This window comes from Leptodactylus fuscus, chromosome 8 (assembly GCF_031893055.1).
Source record: "Leptodactylus fuscus isolate aLepFus1 chromosome 8, aLepFus1.hap2, whole genome shotgun sequence".
Classification (NCBI taxonomy): domain Eukaryota; kingdom Metazoa; phylum Chordata; class Amphibia; order Anura; family Leptodactylidae; genus Leptodactylus; species Leptodactylus fuscus.
Window position 1 is genome coordinate 41,687,899 of NC_134272.1, and position 19,412 is coordinate 41,707,310.

The window sequence follows — 19,412 nt, forward strand, 5'->3', positions numbered from 1 at the left end:
GTGATGGTGGGGTAAAACTGTGACTTGGGCGTGTTAGATACCCCCAGACATGCTTCCCCAGCTGTCCCAGTTGCATTGCAGAGGTGTTGGCATCATTTCCTGAGGTGTCATAGTGGACTTGGTGACCCTCCTGAGTTGAATTGTGGATTCCCCTAAAATGAAGCATTTTTCCCTATAGACTGTCATGCGGTTCGATATTCATTCGGATATTGAGCGGCTATTCGAAACGAATATCAAATATTTTACTGTTCGCTCATCTCTAATAATGTCCCTTAAGTGGCCCACACAAATTATATGACAGTTGGAATTGAGACCAATTGTGGCTGAAATGCAGGACTTTCCTGCTGTCCTGAGGAGGCCTTGCTGTCATAGGGCCTGACTCATGTGATCTGTTTGCCCTATGGTCAAAGCGGCCCTGACAGGTCTCATCAGTAAAATTCATTATGGAGGTCTGTTCTACCTCTACATGCAAATATAACTTAATACCCATTTGCAAATGACTAAAGCCAATACAATTACTGAGCCTACACTTTTCTTCAGTAATAGCTTGCTGGCTAATTCTTTTCTCCTTCCCTGCTTTTTTTTTTTTTGTGGGAGCTTTTTATGCAGATGGCATTTCATACATCCATTCAGATGTCCATTTTTTTCATGAATCTGCAAAAAAAAGAAAAGTAGAAGCAGGTTCATTTTTTCACTGATGCTGATGCATTTTTGGATGCATCACATCAATGCTAGTTATGGGTTCATGAAAAAAAAAAAGATGGCATGTGTTATCCATTTTTCGTTGACCCAGAGACATAGAAAGTACAGGTAGTCCTCGACTTACGACGTTGATCCGTTCCTACGTCGTAAACCGAATTTCGGCAATCGGAAACATGTACCATACGACGACGCGTAGGAACGGATCAACGTGTGCAGCGGCTCGGAACCGAGGAAGACTATATCATATACAGTACAGTACAATCTTCCTCGATTCCGAGCCGCTGCACACTAAATCACGTACTGTACAGGGAGAGCTGGCAGCTTGCAGCTGCCAGCTCTCCCAGCTAGCAAAGACGAGCCTGTGGCAAATCAACGCTGGTTCTGCAGCAGGCTCGTCCTTGCTAGTCAGAAGAGAGCAGGCAGCTTGCTGTTACGAGGATCTTACTTTTTCTCATAGGAATGAATTGAACAGCGTTGATTGGCCAGTGTACAGCATTCAGCCAATCAACGCTGGTTCGTATGTGAGGAGGCGGAGTCTAAGATCGGACCACAGCAGTCTCCATTGTGTCCGATTTTAGACTCCGTCTCCTCACAGATGAACCTCTGGCAGAACCAGCGTTGATTGGCCGAATGCTGTACACTGACCAATCAATGCTGGCCAATGCATTCCTATGAGAAAAAGTCAGCTCCCGCATAAATGAAAGCTGCCAGCACTCCCGACTTGCAAGGACCTACTTGCTCATCTCTAGTCGTAACCATGAAACGTCGTAACCCGAGACCGTTGTAACCCGAAGACTACCTGTACAGAAAATGAGAAAAGAAAATTCAACTTTTCACAGAAATTAAAAACAGATCCATCTTGGACAGCACACCACATACAAATTGATAGTGTGAGGTGCTGTCCGTGAACATCGCAGACACCACAGTTTGTTAAACAATTGCTCCTGAACTCTGGAATACTCCATACGTGGTCTTAAACTGCTATATGGGTACATAGTGGGGCTCAGAATGGACAGAGCTCTATTTGGCTTTTGGAGGGCAGGTTTTGCTGGAATAGTTTTCAGATACCATGTTGTAAGTGCAAAGCCCCTAAAGTGCTAATACAAAGGAAACCCCCTCCCAAAAGTGACATAATTTTAGAAACTAAACTCCTCGAGGAATTTTTCAAGGGATATTATTATTATTTAAGCCCAAGACCGCTTCCCAAATATTAATGTACAAAGTGAAATTTGAAATTTTTGTAGAAATATGCCATTTCAGTGCCCAATATGTTGTGCCCACTTTGTGTCATCAGAGACATGTGCTCATAAAACTATTGAGTGGGCTATCCCAGGCACAAAAAAAGTTACATAAATGGGCGTAAACTGATTCTTGGGCACACAGCAGGACTCAGAAGAGAATGAACACTGTGCTTTTTAACTTTTAGAGTATACCTTGAGGCTAAGGCCCCACGGGAAAGACCGCAATGGGAACACATCATGGTTCTTCCCGCAGCGCTTTGAACAGAAAGTTTGCTGAGTTTTTCTCTACAGACTTTCTGTTACAATTATATCTATGGGAAAGCCGCAGGTGTTTCTGGAGATACAATTGACATGCTGCGATTTCGAAAACTGCGCTGGTTTTGGAAATCGCAGCGTGTATGCACTGCGGTTTTAAATGCAAAGTGGGCATGAGATTCGCATGAATTTCATCCACTTTGCAGTTACTGCAAAACACCATTATTTTTCCCATGGTGTTTCCGCAGCGGGGAAATCGCAGCGTTTCCAGCCCGGGGGTCCCCAGCCTTAGAGGGATTTTCTGAACACCATCTTGCTTGTGCAGAGCCCCAGAGATGCCAGTAAACTAGAATTCCCTAAGAAGTTACCCCATTTTGTACTGCAATTATAGGGTATTTGCAAATGTTTCATGGCATTAAAAAAACAACAATCTAAATTAGTGGTCTAAAATTACATAGGGCTCATTCACATGTTGTGTGCCTAGACAACAGTTTATGCCAAAATGTATGACGCTGTTGTACCCAGGATAATGTACTTAACATTATATGTGTGCTGTGGGGAAGGTAGCTCGGTAGAAGCAGTGGTGCGGACCCAAATAATCAAAGGCGGAGACACAAAATATGCAGCAAACAAGTTTATTTAGTAAAAAACAGGAAAATAAGTAAACCTTCACTTCAGGCACAAAATGAGTAAAACAAAATAGAGCCTTAACGTCAGGCAAAAAATGAAACAAAATCCTGCTCGTCTGAGCAACAAATTAGACAGAAATGTTAACCTAACTATATTTGTGTCCTGCTATCAGCCACACGAACAAAACAAGCACAGTTTTGTCTCACCAAGCTTAGGGTTACAGGACAGACCCAGATGCCTCCTCTCACTCCTTGGATCTGCACTAGAATGCAGACTCTGCAGCCTTTTTCTAGTCCAGTAAAGTGCCAAAGCTGAGTCCTACTCAAGACTGGACCACACATAACCTGGGCGACATATAGCGTGATTCCTGCACTCTGCCTGTCACCTTCTCACAGAGTATAAACTGCTATTTATGCAAAGCCAGGAAGGAGATATTTTGGGTATACATGTCATGCCACTTTTGTAGGGCCACTGAGATGTAGTAAATCTGCAGACATGTCACCCCACTTTGGAAACTACACCTTTCAAGGGATTTATCAAGTAACGTAACAAGCATTTTTAACCCTTGAGCATTGTATTAATTTAATTTTGAGGAATGAATGCACAGATGATAATGAAAAGTGAAAATTGCAATTTTTCCAGAGATACACCATTTCAGTTCCCAATATGTAGTGGCCAGCTTGTGGCAGCAGAGACATACACTTCAAAACTGTTAGGGAGCCTTCACACGGAGTAAACGATCCGCTCATTCTGAATGTAAACTCGTTCAGATTGAGTGGCGTTAAAGGGGCTCTATCAGCAAAATTCTGCTGATAGAGCCCCACATATGCGTGAATAGCCTTTAAAAAGGCTATTCAGGCACTACTAAAGTTATATTAAACCTCCCCCCCCCCGTTTTAAAATAAAACTCTAAAAAAGAATAGGTTAAACTTATCTATCGTGCATGGTGGGCAGGTATTCAGAGTCCGACGTCATCTTCAGGTACGGTTCCTCTTCCAGCGATGTCTTCGGGTCCCGTCTTCTTCTGGCACTCGGGAACTGCCATTGATAAAAAATAGCGCGGGTGCATATGCAGTAGCATGCTGCTACTACTACTACTACTGCTGCTACTACACATGCACCCACGCCATTTTTTATCAATGGCAGTTCCCGAGCGCCGGAGGAAGACTGGACCCGAAGACATCGCTGGAAGAGGAGGCGTGGCTGAAGATGACGTGGGACCCTGAATGCCTGCCCACTGTGCACGATAGATAAGTTTAACATATTCTTTTTTAGAGTTTTATTTTAAAACGGGGGAGGGGGGGTAGTTTAATATAACTTTAGCGGTGCGTGAATAGCCTTTTTAAAGGCTATTCACGCATATGTGGGGCTCCATCAGCAGAATTTTGCTGATAGAGCCCCTTTAAAACAGATCCCATTGATTTCAATGTGTGCCGGCATAAGTGCGCTCCCCATTGAAATCAATGGGAGGCTTTTTTACCTATTGCTTTCAATGTGATACGGGGGTTTAAAATAAATAAGATTAGCGCTGCCTGAATAGCCTTTTTAAAGGCTATTCACGCATATGTGGGGCTCATACAGCAAAATTTTGCTGATAGAGCCCCTTTAATGCTTCAGTGTAGAAAGACATTTGTGGGAAGATCCACTTCTGCTCCAGCATGACTGTACCCCTGGGCCCCAGTGAACAAAACAAGGATCATAAAGGCATGACTGGGGAAATTTGTCATAAAATAGCTTCACTGACCTTTACAGAGCCCTATCCTAAACCCCAATAAAAACCTTTAGTATCCTACTAATATTATAAATTTGAAAGTTTGTGTGTTTGGATGTTTGGATGTTTGTGAGTTTGGATGTTTGTTCCTCAATCACGCTAAACCGCCTGGACGGATTTGCGTGCAATTTTCCACAAACATAGTTTTCCCTCAGGATTGAGTCACAGGCTACTTTTGGTGCCACTAAACAACATGGCTTCCTAGCAGGAGACTCACAAAAGCAGGACTCCTAGCCCCAGCTATAGACTCACACACACTGCCTGGCATTTCCTGTCTCAACCTGCCTGCACACTCCTTACTGTCACCTCAGGAGTAGCCCTCACTCTACTCACTCATATTTACATATACAGTAGCTTTCCACTATACATACACAATACAACACATCACATTGTAATTACATGTATCTCCTATCACTGCTATATACAGTGCCTGATACATATATACTCCTGTACACAGGCTGTATATACTATATAATTACATGTATCTCCTATCACTGCTATATACAGTACCTGATACATATATACTCCTGTACACAGGCTGTATATACTATATAATTACATGTATCTCCTATCACTGCTATATACAGTACCTGATACATATATACTCCTGTACACAGGCTGTATATACTATATAATTACATGTATCTCCTATCACTGCTATATACAGTACCTGATACATATATACTCCTGTACACAGGCTGTATATACTATATAATTACATGTATCTCCTATCACTGCTATATACAGTACCTGATACATATATACTCCTGTACACAGGCTGTATATACTATATAATTACATGTATCTCCTATCACTGCTATATACAGAGCCTGATACATATATACTCCTGTATACAGGCTGTATATACTATATATTACATGTATTACCTATCACTGCTATATACAGTACCTGATACATATATACCCCTGTACACAGGCTGTATATACTATATAATTACGTGTATCTCCTATCACTGCTATATACAGTACCTAATACATATATACCCCTGTACACAGGCTGTATATACTATATAATTACATGTATTACCTATCACTGCTATATACAGTACCTGATACATATATACTCCTGTACACAGGCTGTATAACACATCACATTGTCTGTATCACAACATACACAATATAACACATCAAATCACATTTGCTAGCCCACCAAACTTTTTAAAGCACTTTTACAGTTTCACACGTCTGTGTCCACCCAATTCTCAAATCACCGCAGACGAAGTCGCGAGTAAAAGCTAGTGAACAAATAAAGAGATGTGAGCCAGGACCTCTTTAACAACATCAGTGTCTGAACTCACAAATGCTCTTCTGTGTGATTGGGCAAAGATTCCATCAGAAACACTCAAAATCTTTTAGAAATCTTTTACTGTACAGGTATCCCCAATATTTTTGCGCATACTGTTTAGGTCAGAGACTGAATTAGGGAAATGTTAAGGTTTCCTTTAGTACTGTAAAAACACAACTATAGATTTGTATTTATATAAAATTGTTATTGGTATGACTGTCTGTTACAGTACATAAAAACAGGTTATTCTATATTTTTTTAGTACTAGATAAGTACGCACTGGACCTAGCCTACTTTTTTAATACTGCAACTGAATTTGAATTAACCACTTCAGTACCAGGCCAATTTCTGGTTCAAGACCAGAAACATTTTGGGGTTTTTGTATGTGAGGTTTTGAGGGCTATAACATTTTTATCATTTGTGTTATTCAACTAATTTCTGCATCTTTTTTCAGTGACACATAGGGCTTTATTTTTATATTGTTTTTATTTTTGCATGTTTTAAAAAACATTTTATATCTGGGAAAATATAAACAAAAGAAGAGCGAAAACGTGTCTGTTTTTCAATTTTGTAAAATTTAATAGCACAAATTGCTACTAAAAACCTATATATTATAAATTAGTTTTATTAGTATTATTTTGTATGGTGGAGCTAGAACCTGTAGTAAGGGCATTTTTGGTGTATTATTGTATTTATTTTTTTAAATTATTTTACTTTAATTTTATTTTTGTTGTTTTGTTTCTTTTCATTTTCTTTCTTTTCATAATAGACATTTGGGGTCATCTGATTTCAGGGTTTTTTTTGTGGGGGAGGCTTATTTCTCCTCTAACTGGGTCTGATACAAATAGCCCCAGTTGCAGGAGGAATACAGCCTCCTTCCTATAACTATAGAGCTGATCTGAGCCCTGTAGGGAAGCAGCTACTGCCCCCTGATACTCCAGAAAAATGGTCAGCACTCTGAATCAAAATGCAAATTTGGATTCCATATTATTCCATGTCTTGAGAAAGGTTCCAGTTGTAACCAAAATGTAGCCACACATGGAATAAATGATCCACGTTTGCATTGTAGTGCTGGCCATTTTACAGACACAGACACATTAAATACACAGGACAGTATATAGCTGCCCTCATTGGCACAATTTCACCTCTTCTCTTAACCTCTAATTTCTGCTTTCACTTTCCACATACAGTATTCTGCAACATCGTTGCAAAAGTACTTCTGTTTTTCATCTGCCACCCAACCACAAAGTCCAAAGATTTCTATGTAGACTTAATGTAACACATTAATGCATTTCTTTTTTGTCTTCTTTGAAGAACCTGATGGTCCAAATTCAAATCGCCTTAAAGTGAAGCTCCACGTTGCGAAAAAGCAGCATTTTGCAGGCAAAGTGGATGGGAGTCTGGTTAATCCCATCCACACACCGCAGAAAAAAATCTGCAGCAGAAAAGCTGAATTTTCCAAAACACTTGCATTTTTGAAAATCGCAGCATATCAATTATGGAATACCATGTCAATGCTGGCGGTTTCCGTAGATGTATAATATGGGTAGAAAGTCCACAGAGGAAAACAATTGCACAGCTTTACGATTCCACAGCTAAAATTAACATGTCGTGTTTTTGAAAACACAGCTTTTCCTTAGCTTTTTTTTTCTGCAGTGTGTGGATAAGATTAATAAAATCTTATTCACTTTGCTGATACTGTAAAATGCAGCGTTTTGTTTCAGCGGCAGCCAAAAACACTACATTTCCCCCAGTGTGGGGCCTTAATCTTACTTCACCTACTGGCAAGCAAATCTTTGCCTTTTCCCCACTATGATTTCTACAGACAAACTGATTCAGCATTATTCACTAACACACAACCTTATCTTTGTCTAACCAGTATGTGATAAAACTTGAGAAGTGAATGTTGTATATATGTATAATATATGGATTAAGCTAAATATTTATGTTTTGAAGTTTAATACCGTAGGATTCTGGGAAGTAGAATACTGCATATTTAAGGGAGGCTGGATATGCAAGGGACAGCTTCAGTTCAGAGCATGCGAGCTGAGCATTGGAATGCTTTTTCACACTACTGTAGCTGTAACACAACAATTCATTTGATTGAATATTGTTTTTGCTTTACTTTTGCTCAGAATAGATATGAGTGCTGTTTGACAAATCCTGAGTAAAGGTTTATTATAGTGTCAAAAATACCTACATCTCAACCACGTCATCTCATGATGTTACATACACAATGCACACCTCCATGCTGTCCCAGATTCAGCAGAACTGCCCAGGATTCAGTTCATCTGTGTCCAGGACATTCTGCCCCTGTCTCTGCTTTGAGAGTAGTAGTCGCAATTAGTGACATCACTTACATTGTGTCTACAGCTCTCTAAAGCCACTGGAACCAGATACAGCAGACAGAACAACGGGGGATTGAGGGGAGAGCTGAGTATTAGTTTTTTTTTATGTTTGTTTAGTACCAGGAGAGAAACATAATATTGTGGGGGTAAATTCAGGGGGACTTTAAACTTTTGCAGCTGGAGAGAGGGACATTAAGGGCTAGTTCACACAGGGTTCCGAGTGAACACATTCCGTTGCGGCTTTCCGCTCCGGATTAGGCCCAAATGAATGGGCCTAAAAGAACGCTAGCGGTCTACATAGACCTCTATTGCGAGGGGGCGGATTTTGAGGTGGATTCTGCGTCAAAATCCGCCCTGTGTGAACAAGCCCTAAACTGTCCAGTTACAATTCCACTTGCCCAGCTGGAATGGGAAAGTAAACTGTGGGGGAAACTGGAGGGGTACATTAAACCGTGGGGGAAGATGGAGGGGAACATTAAACTAGGGGCAGATGGAGAGGGACATTAAACTGTAGGGTTAGCTGGAGGGGGACATTATACTGAGGGGATAGCTGGTGAGGAAAATCAAACTGTGGGGGCAACTGAAGAGGGACAGGAAACTGTGTGGGCAGATGGAGGGTGACATTAAACTGGGGGTAGCTGGTGGGGGGACATTATACTGTGGGGGTAGCGTAGGGGGACATTAAACTCTGGGGATAGCTGGAAGAAGACATTATACTGTGGGTGCACCAGGAGAGGAACTTTATGCTGTGGGGCAAGTGGAGGGCAACATTATAATGTAACGGCATATCATGTTAGGGTGACTGTATGGGTGTTATACCATGTTGGAGCACAAAGAGAAATGGATGAGAATGGGCGAAGTCAAATTGGAAGTGGGTAGGGTACATTCTGTCATTCCTTCTGTCCTTTAACAGTTGTGAGTTATGACAATGGCCATAGCTTTTTAAAGATGGCATTGTCTATGTTGGTAGTATAAAGGAAACATTTTTGTTAATGTATGCTAACTGTATATGGCCATATGCCATTACATGTCAGATCACATGGAATCTGGTATATATATTTACATCAAAATTACATCCATTTCTTACACTATAGTTAAAAAATAAAGACATGTAGCAATGGACTAAATAAAAATTCATATACAAATGGTGAAGAACCCATAAGTATTTGTGAATGCATGAATGAGGGCTCCTTGAATCATGTATAGTGTTAGTATTTATTTTTAGAGCATCGTTAATTATATCTGAGGGTTTACATACAATACAGAAAATACACAAAACAAGTACAATACTAACTGTGACCATTTGGATCTATAAGATATAAAATATCTCACGCCTTCATTTGTGGCCTTCAGATGTTCTGACAAAAGTAAATTTTTAATAATAGTGTATGTATAATAACTTATGTACTGTACATTGTATTCCATGAATAATATGATGTACAGAAGTATTTATTTCATATGTGGGTTTTCCACACATTTATTGAAAACACTTCTTGTTGACACATTTGCAAACAATGCATATTTTGCCTCCCCAAGTGATACACTCATTTTGTCATAGTGTAATATACTGTATAATACTGAGAAGTGTGATCCAAGTCTTTTTTTCTCAAATGTTGGTTCATTTTACCATAGCTAAGTCCTACCAGAATTGGGCTGCAATTAGTCAGGGAAAGTATATCCCTTAATGTCCTTTCTATCCTCGCTAACATAGTTGCAGGATGTGTCTGTAAAAAAAATTTTTGAAGTCAACCCTGAATTATTGGTTTTCTGTTCAAGGAAAACAGGACAGATTTGGGGTTTTAATGCTAACCACAGTCTTTTCCCTATGAGGTTCTAAGCATTTATTAGTAGATGCTGCTCCATTGATTTCAGTGCAGTTGGTATTTTCTCTCTAGCCCCCACCATTCCTGAGTAACAAGCACAGTTATTTTTAGTGCCTCATGTGCTATTTAAGCTCTGTAATGTCAAAAGGACAGTATCAGGCAGGGGAAGGGTTGGTAGGGGAGCGTGATTCAGAGTTCCACTCACAGGCATGGCTCCTCTTCTTGAGTCTTGTATCTATAACTTTGAACTTATGATTCTAAATATACATATTTGAGCATAATTGTTTGCTTCTAATATATGTTTATACTGAAATGGATTGTACTGTGTGGATAGGGTAGTATCTTTATGTTTCCAGGATAGTGTTACCTGCTACCTATATACAGAGGTTTCCATCTTATTAGTATCAGATCTAAAATATTAAGTAATGACTATATTGTGTGTATATATATATATATATATATATATATATATATATATAATTATTATTATTATAATGTAATAAAATATAGGTATGGACATCACACTGTGACCCTATATTAACAAGAGATTATTGATGTAGTGCCCATAGCACACAGCAATAGCTGGTGACCATCTTCTTATTGCACCAGGGGTTGCAAAGACCATTAATTTAGGCACTCCCACAAAAGACCATCAACCCAGGCACTGAGTCTCCCACAAATGAGACATGGAGAAGGAGGACGTGTTCTTGTGGACTTTTGTTGACAAATGACAATGACAAGCATTTGTACTGTTCTTTTCTCACCAAGGGACTCAACACGCAGGGAATATTGTGGAGTAAGGGAGTTAGGAATGAGCACCGGTACAGCAGTCACTAACACCCACAAGGGTCAGATGTTTTAAAGAAAACCAATTTACCTATCAGTATATTTTTGCAATGTGGCAGGAAACTGGAGCACCTGGAGGAATGCCCACACAAACACAAGGAAAACATACAAACTACATAAATATGTAGCCAGCTTTTGGCCCAATTCACAACCAGTGCTGCAAGACAACACGGCTAACCACTGAGATACCATGCACATATGGTGGTAACAGAATGATCAATTGAAATATTCATATTGTTCATATATTTAAGGATTTTTAGACAGATATCATTCTGATGTATGTACAGCAGGGGTAGGGAACCTTTGGCTCTCCAGCTGCTGTGAAACTACAACTCCCAGCATGCTCCATTCACTTCCATGGGAATTCCCAGAACAGCAGAGCCAGTATGCATGCTGGGAGTTGTAGTTTTGCAACAGCTGGAGAGCCATACGTTCCCTACCCCTGATGTACAGTAACACTTCAAAGTAGTCCCTTCATTTCATTGGTTCACTGGTTCATTGGTTGTACTGTAAAAGTTTTGCATCATCTTTTGCTTTTCGAAAAAATAATATAGTTCCAAATATCTAAATGTAATGTGGACCAATGTATCAAAACTATAGATGAGCGAACAGTGAAATGTTCGAAGTTCGATTCGAGTAGTCGCTCAATACTCGACTGTTTGATTGAACATTGAACCCCATAATAGTCTATGGGAAATAAATACTCGTTTGGCAGGAAACCACTATTCAACTCAGGAGGGTCACCAAGTCCACTATGACACCCCAGGAAATGATGCCAACACCCTGGAATGCAACTGGGACAGCAGGGGAAGCATGTCTGGGGGCATCTAACATGCCCAAGTCACTGTATTACGTCGGGATCCCTGTCAGCTTGCGATAGGCACGAACTGACTTTTTCCCATAGGAATGCACTGACCAGCGTTGATTGGCCAAATGCCATACAGACTACAGCATTCGGCCAATCAACGCTGGTTCTGCCAGAGGACTGCTGTGGACTGATCTTGGACTCCGCCTCCTCCAGCAGAACCAGCGTTGATTGGCCGAATGATGTACTCTGTATGTCATTCGGCCTATCAACGCTGGTCAATGCATTCCTATGTCGAGATGTAGTAGTGCTGGCCGTGCGCTCAGTTCTCCGGTGTAGCAGTGGTTCTCCGGTGTAGCAGTGCTGGCCGTGCGCTCAGCTCGGCTCATCTCTGGAGATGAGCCGATCTGAGCACACAGCCAGCACTGCTACACCGGAGATGAAGCAGTGCTAGCCGTGCGCTCAGCTCAGTTACTCTGGAGATGAGCTGATCTGAGCGCATGGCGAGGACTGCTACACCGAAGATGTAGCAGTGCTGGCTGTGCGCTCAGCTCGACTACTCCGTTGATGAGCCGAGCTGAGCGCACGGCCAGCACTGCTACACCGAAGAACTGCTGATACACCAGAGAACTGTTGAACCCTGCTGCACACTTAGCTCTGCTGCATCAAAAATGCGCTGAACCCTGCTGCACACTCAGCTCTGCTGCATCAGAGAGCAGTGCTGAGTGTGCAGCAGGGTTCAGCGCATCTCTGATGCAGCAGAGCTGAGTGTGCAGCAGGGTTCAGTGCATCTCTGATGCAGCAGAGCTGAGTGTCCAGCAGGGTTCAGCAGTTCTCCGGTGTAGCAGCGGTGGCCGTGCGCTCAGCTTAGCTGTATCTCCGGAGTAGTCGAGCTGAGCTCACGGCCAGCACTTCTACTTCTCAGCATAGGAATGCATTGACCAGCATTGATACAGTGTCATACAGAGTACAGCATTCGGCCAATCAACGCTGGTTCTGCCGGAGGAGGCAGAGTCTAAGATCAGTCCACAGCAGTCTCCATTCTGGTCCGATTTTAGACTCCGCCTCATCACAGACGAGCCTCTGGCAGAACCAGCGTTGATTGGCCGAATGCTGTAGTCTGTATGGCATTTGGCCAATCAACGCTAGTCAATGCATTCCTATGGGAAAAAGTCTGACAGGGATCCCGACCAGATAGAGCCCCAAAGAGCTGTGTGAGTAACATTCCCACCTAAATAAAGGTAATCCCTAGCTAACACTGCCTGTACATCTGTCCCTGTCTCACAATCACATAGTTCACAGTCTCATATGAACCGGATATTAAATCCACTGTTCGTATAAATTGGAGGTCACCTGAATTAGCCACTGAATTACTTTTTCCAATTTTTTGCAACCGTTGTCGTAGTTCCTGTCCCACCTCCCCTGTGCAGTTATTGGTGCAAAAAAAGCACCAAGGAAGGTGGGAGGGAAATAGAATTTTTAATGAGTTTGCCACCTGGTGTTCGACTCGAATCGAACATCTTGAACAGCCTGATATCCAATCAAACATGTACTCGATCGAATGCTGTTCGCTCATCTCTAATCATAACCTACAATATACATTATTTCTTAAGAAATGGAATAAAGTATGGATTTTATCTAAAGAGTGTGCTGGGTCTGTTTATGTGTGCTTATACTTTCACGTCATAAGTCAACAAGGCATTGAAGCATCCTGCATTTATTTGGACATGGCTGGTTTAATTCTAATTTGTATTGACCTGAAATATCCTGCATATGATACAATATTTGTGCAGTTTTTATGTTTCTATAATATATTGCGTATTTAATGTGGTAATTAAAAAAATATAAGATATAAAAACTGCAGTATAATGTGTTTTTTTATAATACATCAAAAATAATGCAACAAATAACTATGAAATACAAAGGGTGGATAGAAATCCATGCTGTTTTATTCACAAATGTAACTTCTGCAGTGATTATTTGGTCAAATGCAACATAAACAGTATGTGTAAGCCCAGCCTTACTACAACTGAAACAACGTGAAGAGACTAGAAAGATGAAGTCCTCGAAAGCATTTACATAATGTGTATTTCTTCATGTCTACAAACCACTAAGTCAATAAAACCAGAAATGTATGAATTTAGGCTTTAGTAAGATGAAAACGTGTTAAATACAAATACCACATCACATAGTCACATCATAAAAGTAATGCACCGAGGCTTACCTGGACTGGTCTGAGAACAAATGTGGCAGCTACAACTTATATCAAGTACCAAAAAAAGCCAAGATCTGGTATTCTAAGATGGATTTCCTACTGTCATGTAGAGCATTTAAACAAAGCGCAGATACGTTTACTATCTTGATTTAGACTGAATATCTTTAAAGAATAATTTAAGGAAGTGAAGCTGAGCTTACCCTTGGCAGAATCTTAGTTGATAGTGTGTGTTGTAGTCAGCATGAAATGCCCTGCACAGTGCCAGCAGGTAGGCATTGAAGCTGCTGCCTGTTTCCTTTTCACCTGGGCATTGAGAAATGATGTGTAATTTTCAATCAGCAATCACTACTCAAAGGTTTATTAACTTAGATCTTTAGACTAAAGGGAGGAGCAATAAAAGGGAAATGAGAAAAGCTTACAGGAAACCATAGAGCCGTAACCTACAGGAAACCAAATACACACACAGACACACATAGGAACTTCACAGTGTAACATACTGTACTTCAGTCTGCTCCAGTAGTAACATAAATATATCTCTTCTACAGGCAATTTAAGTTACATTGTAGGGGTTTTGTTTTAAGAGAGCACCTTATCTCCCCCCATATTCTATCCTCAGATCACCAGTGATCGATGTAGCTAGATGTCTCATCACCCAGAATTGCACTCAAGCCAAACTACCTCATCTAACTAAAGTACTTTAGAAGCTGAGATTTTTCCAACAGATGTGACACTTCACCACATGTGCCATTTTGTGTGGCCTACAACATGAAAGCACACTTATTGTGTCTTTCTCACATAATTGTTTTTTCTTACGTAACATATTGGATGATTATGTAGATAATCTGTTTTCCATTAGTCCAAACAGCAGAACAATATGAGGTATTTTGTGTCCCTGTGTGCTGGTAGGACAGGCGGAATTTTTAATCAGCCAAAATTAAATACATATGGCTTAGACCCTATAAGAGGGCACAGAGACCTTCCCCCCGCTTGTAAATACAAGAGTATATAACATACATAGTAATTCAATTTAACAACAATCGTTTACAATAGAAACAAAGGGAGGGAAGCCTTGTGCTGCTGTCGGGACTAAGGGAAAACAGATTATCTACATAATCATCCAAGGAAGGGAGGGGGTAAGGGGAACGAGATAAAACCAAAGAAAACAAGAAAACAAAACACATAATCGAAAACAGTATACCCGAATACATTGCTGGTGTCACAGAGAGTACAGCAAATACAAGATAAACAAGTCGTAAAATAGAGAAATATCAGCCACCAGATTATTCTATAAAAAAGAAAACCATACGGAGCCACCCGATATCATAAAACAGTTAAGGTATCGCAGTGGGGCCAACCTGAGACTGCAGGGAAGAAGGTGCTTTCCTAGCTACCATATAAGACAGCCAAAGGGACCATTTGGAGCGAAAGCTGGTATAGGTATGATTCCTGTTAGTGAGCATATGCTCCAAAGTAAATGCTAGATCAACATGATGAATTAGCTCAGCTACAGTTAATAATAATAATAATAATAATAATAATAATAATACATTTTATTTATATAGCGCCAACATATTCCGCAGCACTGTACAATTTGTAGGGTTCAGATACAGACAGATACATAACAAAGAACTTCATTTCACACAATGGGACTGAGGGCCCTGCTCAAGAGAGCTTACAACCTATGAGGTAGAGGGGGTGACACAAGAGGTAGCAGGGGCGGCACTGCTTATACAGTATTCAGACAATTCTGTAATAGAGGTGACTGTCATTACACAAATGATACTGTATGAACCGTCACTAGTGGTGACCTTTAACATGTGGATGGAGTTTGAACAGATAAATTAGGCTGAAAAGGCACCATATCAAGTGGGGTAGTGTGGGAGGGGGGACAGAGGAGGGTTAAAATTTAGGGATTCTAATTGTAGTACGGAAGGGTTGACATTAGGAATTGTGATAGGCCTGTCTGAAGAGATGTGTCTTTAGTTTGCGCTTAAAGCTGTAGAAATTGGGAGTTAATCTGATTGTCCGGGGTAGAGCATTCCAGAGAAGTGGTGCAGCTCGGGAGAAGTCTTGTATACGAGCGTGGGAGGTTCTGATGATAGAGGAGGTAAGTGTTAGGTCATTGAGTGAGCGGAGAACACGGGTTGGGCGGTAGACAGAGATGAGGGAGGAAATGTAGAGAGGTGCGGCATTATGGAGAGCCTTGTGGATGAGAGTGATAACTTTATATTTTATTCTATAATGAATAGGCAGCCAATGTAGCGACTGGCACAGACCCGAGGCATCGCTGTAGTGTCTAGGCTGATAGATGAGCCTGGCTGCTGCATTCAGAATAGATTGTAGAGGGGAGAGTTTAGTAAGGGGAAGACCGATTAGTAAGGAGTTACAGTAGTCAAGGCGAGAATGAATCAGAGAGACAATAAGTGTCTTTAGTGTATCTCTGGTAAGGAAAGGGCGTATTCTGGAGATGTTTTTGAGGTGGAAGTGACATGAACGTGCGAGTGATTCAATATGAGGGGTGAAGGAAAGGTCTGCGTCAAACATGACCCCGAGGCAGCGGGCATACTGCCTAGGAGTTATAGTAAGGCCTGAGACTGCAATGGATATATCAGGGACAGATCTATTTGTTGGTGGCAACAGTAGTAGTTCAGTCTTAGAAAGATTTAGTTTCAGATAGAGCGAGGACATGATATTAGAGACAGCAGAGAGACAGTCACTGGTGTTCTGTATGAGTGCAGGGGTGATGTCACGGGAAGATGTGTATAATTGGGTGTCATCAGCATAGAGACGGTACCTGAAGCCAAATCTGGCAATGGTTTGTCCAATGGGGGCTGTGTAGAGAGAAAAAAGCAGGGGGCCGAGGACCGAGCCATGAGGAACCCCAACAGCAAGGGAAAGAGGGGAGGAAACAGAGCCTGTGAATGATACACTGAAAGTGCGGTCTGAGAGATAAGAGGAGAACCAGGAGAGCACAGTGTCGTTGAGGCCGACTGAGCGGAGCATAGTGAAGAGAAGTTGATGGTCAACACTGTCAAAAGCTGCAGAGAGGTCCAGAAGAATAAGAAGAGAGAAGTCACCATTGGATTTAGCCGTCAGGAGATCATTGGAGACTTTTGTGAGAGCCATTTCGGTAGAGTGCAGAGCGCGGAAACCAGATTGTAAGGGGTCAAGCAGAGAGTTAGCAGAGAGATAGCGGATTAAACGAGAATAAACCAGGCGTTCCAAGAGTTTAGAGATGAAGGGGAGGTTAGAGACGGGTCGATAGTTAGCAGCACAGGACGGGTCCAGGGAGGGTTTTTTCAATAGCGGAGTTATAACAGCATGCTTGAAGGAGGATGGGAAGATTCCAGAAGAGAGAGAGAGGTTAAATATTTTAGTAAGGTAAGTTGTGACAGCAGGGGACAGAGATTGGAGAAGGCGTGAGGGGAAGGGGTCACTACTGCAGGTTGTAGGGCGAGATGAAGAAAGTAGCTGGGAGACTTCCTCTTCTGTAACAGGTTCGAAAGATGAGAATGGACAGTCTGAAGTGCGGTTGGTGAGGGGGTCGGTACTATGGTAGGTGTGGGAATCAATGACACCTGGGGCTTGGGCAGTTATTTCCTGACGGATCTTATCAATTTTATCATGGAAATACGTGGCCAGGTCATCAGCACTAAGGTCTGTGAATGGCATCTGTACCTTGGGTGTGAGTAAGGAGTGAAAGGTTTCAAAAAGCCTTTAGACAAAGAGCGGATTTCCACTGATGAGCGATCATGGACCGAGCCGCCAGCACTATCTGTCCCAATACCACCTGCGTCCCTGAGGGGAAAAGACCGGTGTCCAAGAAACAAAGAGCAAGGTCGGGGTAGTGTTGTATAACAAGACCAGCTACACTGGACACAAGTTGAAATACTGCCGTCCACAAGGCTAGGATCGGAGGGCACTCCCACCATAAATGTATGAAAGAGCCTATGTGACCGCATCCCCGCCAGCAAAGTTTCGAACAGGAGGGGTCCATATGCGCAGTTGACTAGGAGTCCTATACCAGCGTAACATTACTTTTAAAGCCATCGCCCAATGTGCTGCACCCCTAGACACACGTTTGACAAAACCATTCGCGTCATACCAGTCCGTCAAAGAAATGGATCTGGCAAGATCTGATTCCCAATGGAGCAGATGAAGAGGCTTGACCTGCTCAGTGGGAACAGAGAGAAAATTGTAAAACGTGGACGTCCCACCTTTAGCAGGCGAGGATCGATTCCATAACCTCAAAGCTAGTCTAGGGAAGATCAGCCTCGAGGGATCATAGGTTTGAAAAAGGTGACACAATTGTAAGTATTTAAAGAAGTCAGTTTTGGGGAGGTGGAACTCATCCTGTAACATAGAGAATTATTTAAGTCCCTCCTCAGAATACAGATGGGCAATTTTATAGAGGCCTCTAGAGACCCAACCAAGAAGTCTCAACTGAGGGAGGAAAGCGGTCACATACAATAGGGACAATTTCAACAAGGGAGCCAGATCTTCTGTGGAGGTGTGCAACAGGAAATAGCGCCAGGCGCTCATGGAGGCCTTAATACTTAGCAAAGGGGGATGCGCAGTGGTGGGGCCCAGGTCCCTAGGGTGCAAGATGCTCATAAACGGGGCGTCCATCAGACTCTCCTCAACCTCAGCCCAACGCCACTTAGAAGCCTCATCCCAACCAGCCTTAAGTTGTTCGAGGATAGACACCATGTAATATTTCTTAACATCTGGGACACCCGCTCCCCCGTTAGTCCAAGGCCTAGTCATCACTTTAAATGCGAATTCTGGATCTCTTGCCTTCCCATATAAAATTAGAAAGAATAGACTGAAGTTTAGGGAAGTATGAGAAAAGGAGGGGAATGGCTACTGTGCGAAACGTATAAAAAATGAGGGGTAACGCCATCATTTTAATGATGGCTATTCTGCTAGCCCAGGACAACATTGGTTGGGAGAAATAAGTTAGGAGGGAGGAAACCCTAGTCAGAAGAGGGACATAGTTTGCAGCAAACAGATCAGAACTGGGCACTGTCAGCGAGATGCCAAGGTAAGTAATACGAGAGCCGTTCCATTGATAGGGAAACCTAGTGCTAAGGTCATGTTTCAGCGAAGGTGGAATGACAATGGGTAAAATCCGGGACTTGGAAGAATTAACTCTATAATAAGAGACCCTGCCAAAACTTACAAGGGCATCAGTAGCAGCACTTAAGGAAGAACTAGGAGAGGTCAGAGCCAGTATAACGTCGTCAGCGTATAGGCCAATCTTGTGCTGCTGGCGGCCCGAATGGACTCCGCCAGGGGTTCCATCACTAAGGTAAAAATAATGGGAGACAAAGAGCAACTCTGACGGGTTCCATTCAATATCCGAAAAGCATCGGACAGAAAGCCCGAGGAAAGCACACGAGCCGATGGGTGGGAGTAAAGAGCTAGTATAGCAGACTTAAAGACAGGGCCCATTCTAAATTGATCTAAGA

The 19,412-nt window shown here is 42.0% G+C and overlaps 1 protein-coding gene across 1 annotated transcript in view; it reads right to left on the reverse strand.

Moving 5' to 3' along the window:
* CARD11 (caspase recruitment domain family member 11) overlaps positions 1 to 13,985 on the reverse strand; it is a 119,674-nt gene extending 105,689 nt beyond the window's left edge. The window contains exon 1 of the mRNA XM_075285123.1: positions 13,951 to 13,985. The gene's annotated coding sequence lies outside the window, so the exon portion shown is untranslated. The remainder of the gene's footprint in view (positions 1 to 13,950) is intronic.
* Between the last annotated feature and the right edge of the window lie 5,427 nt (positions 13,986 to 19,412).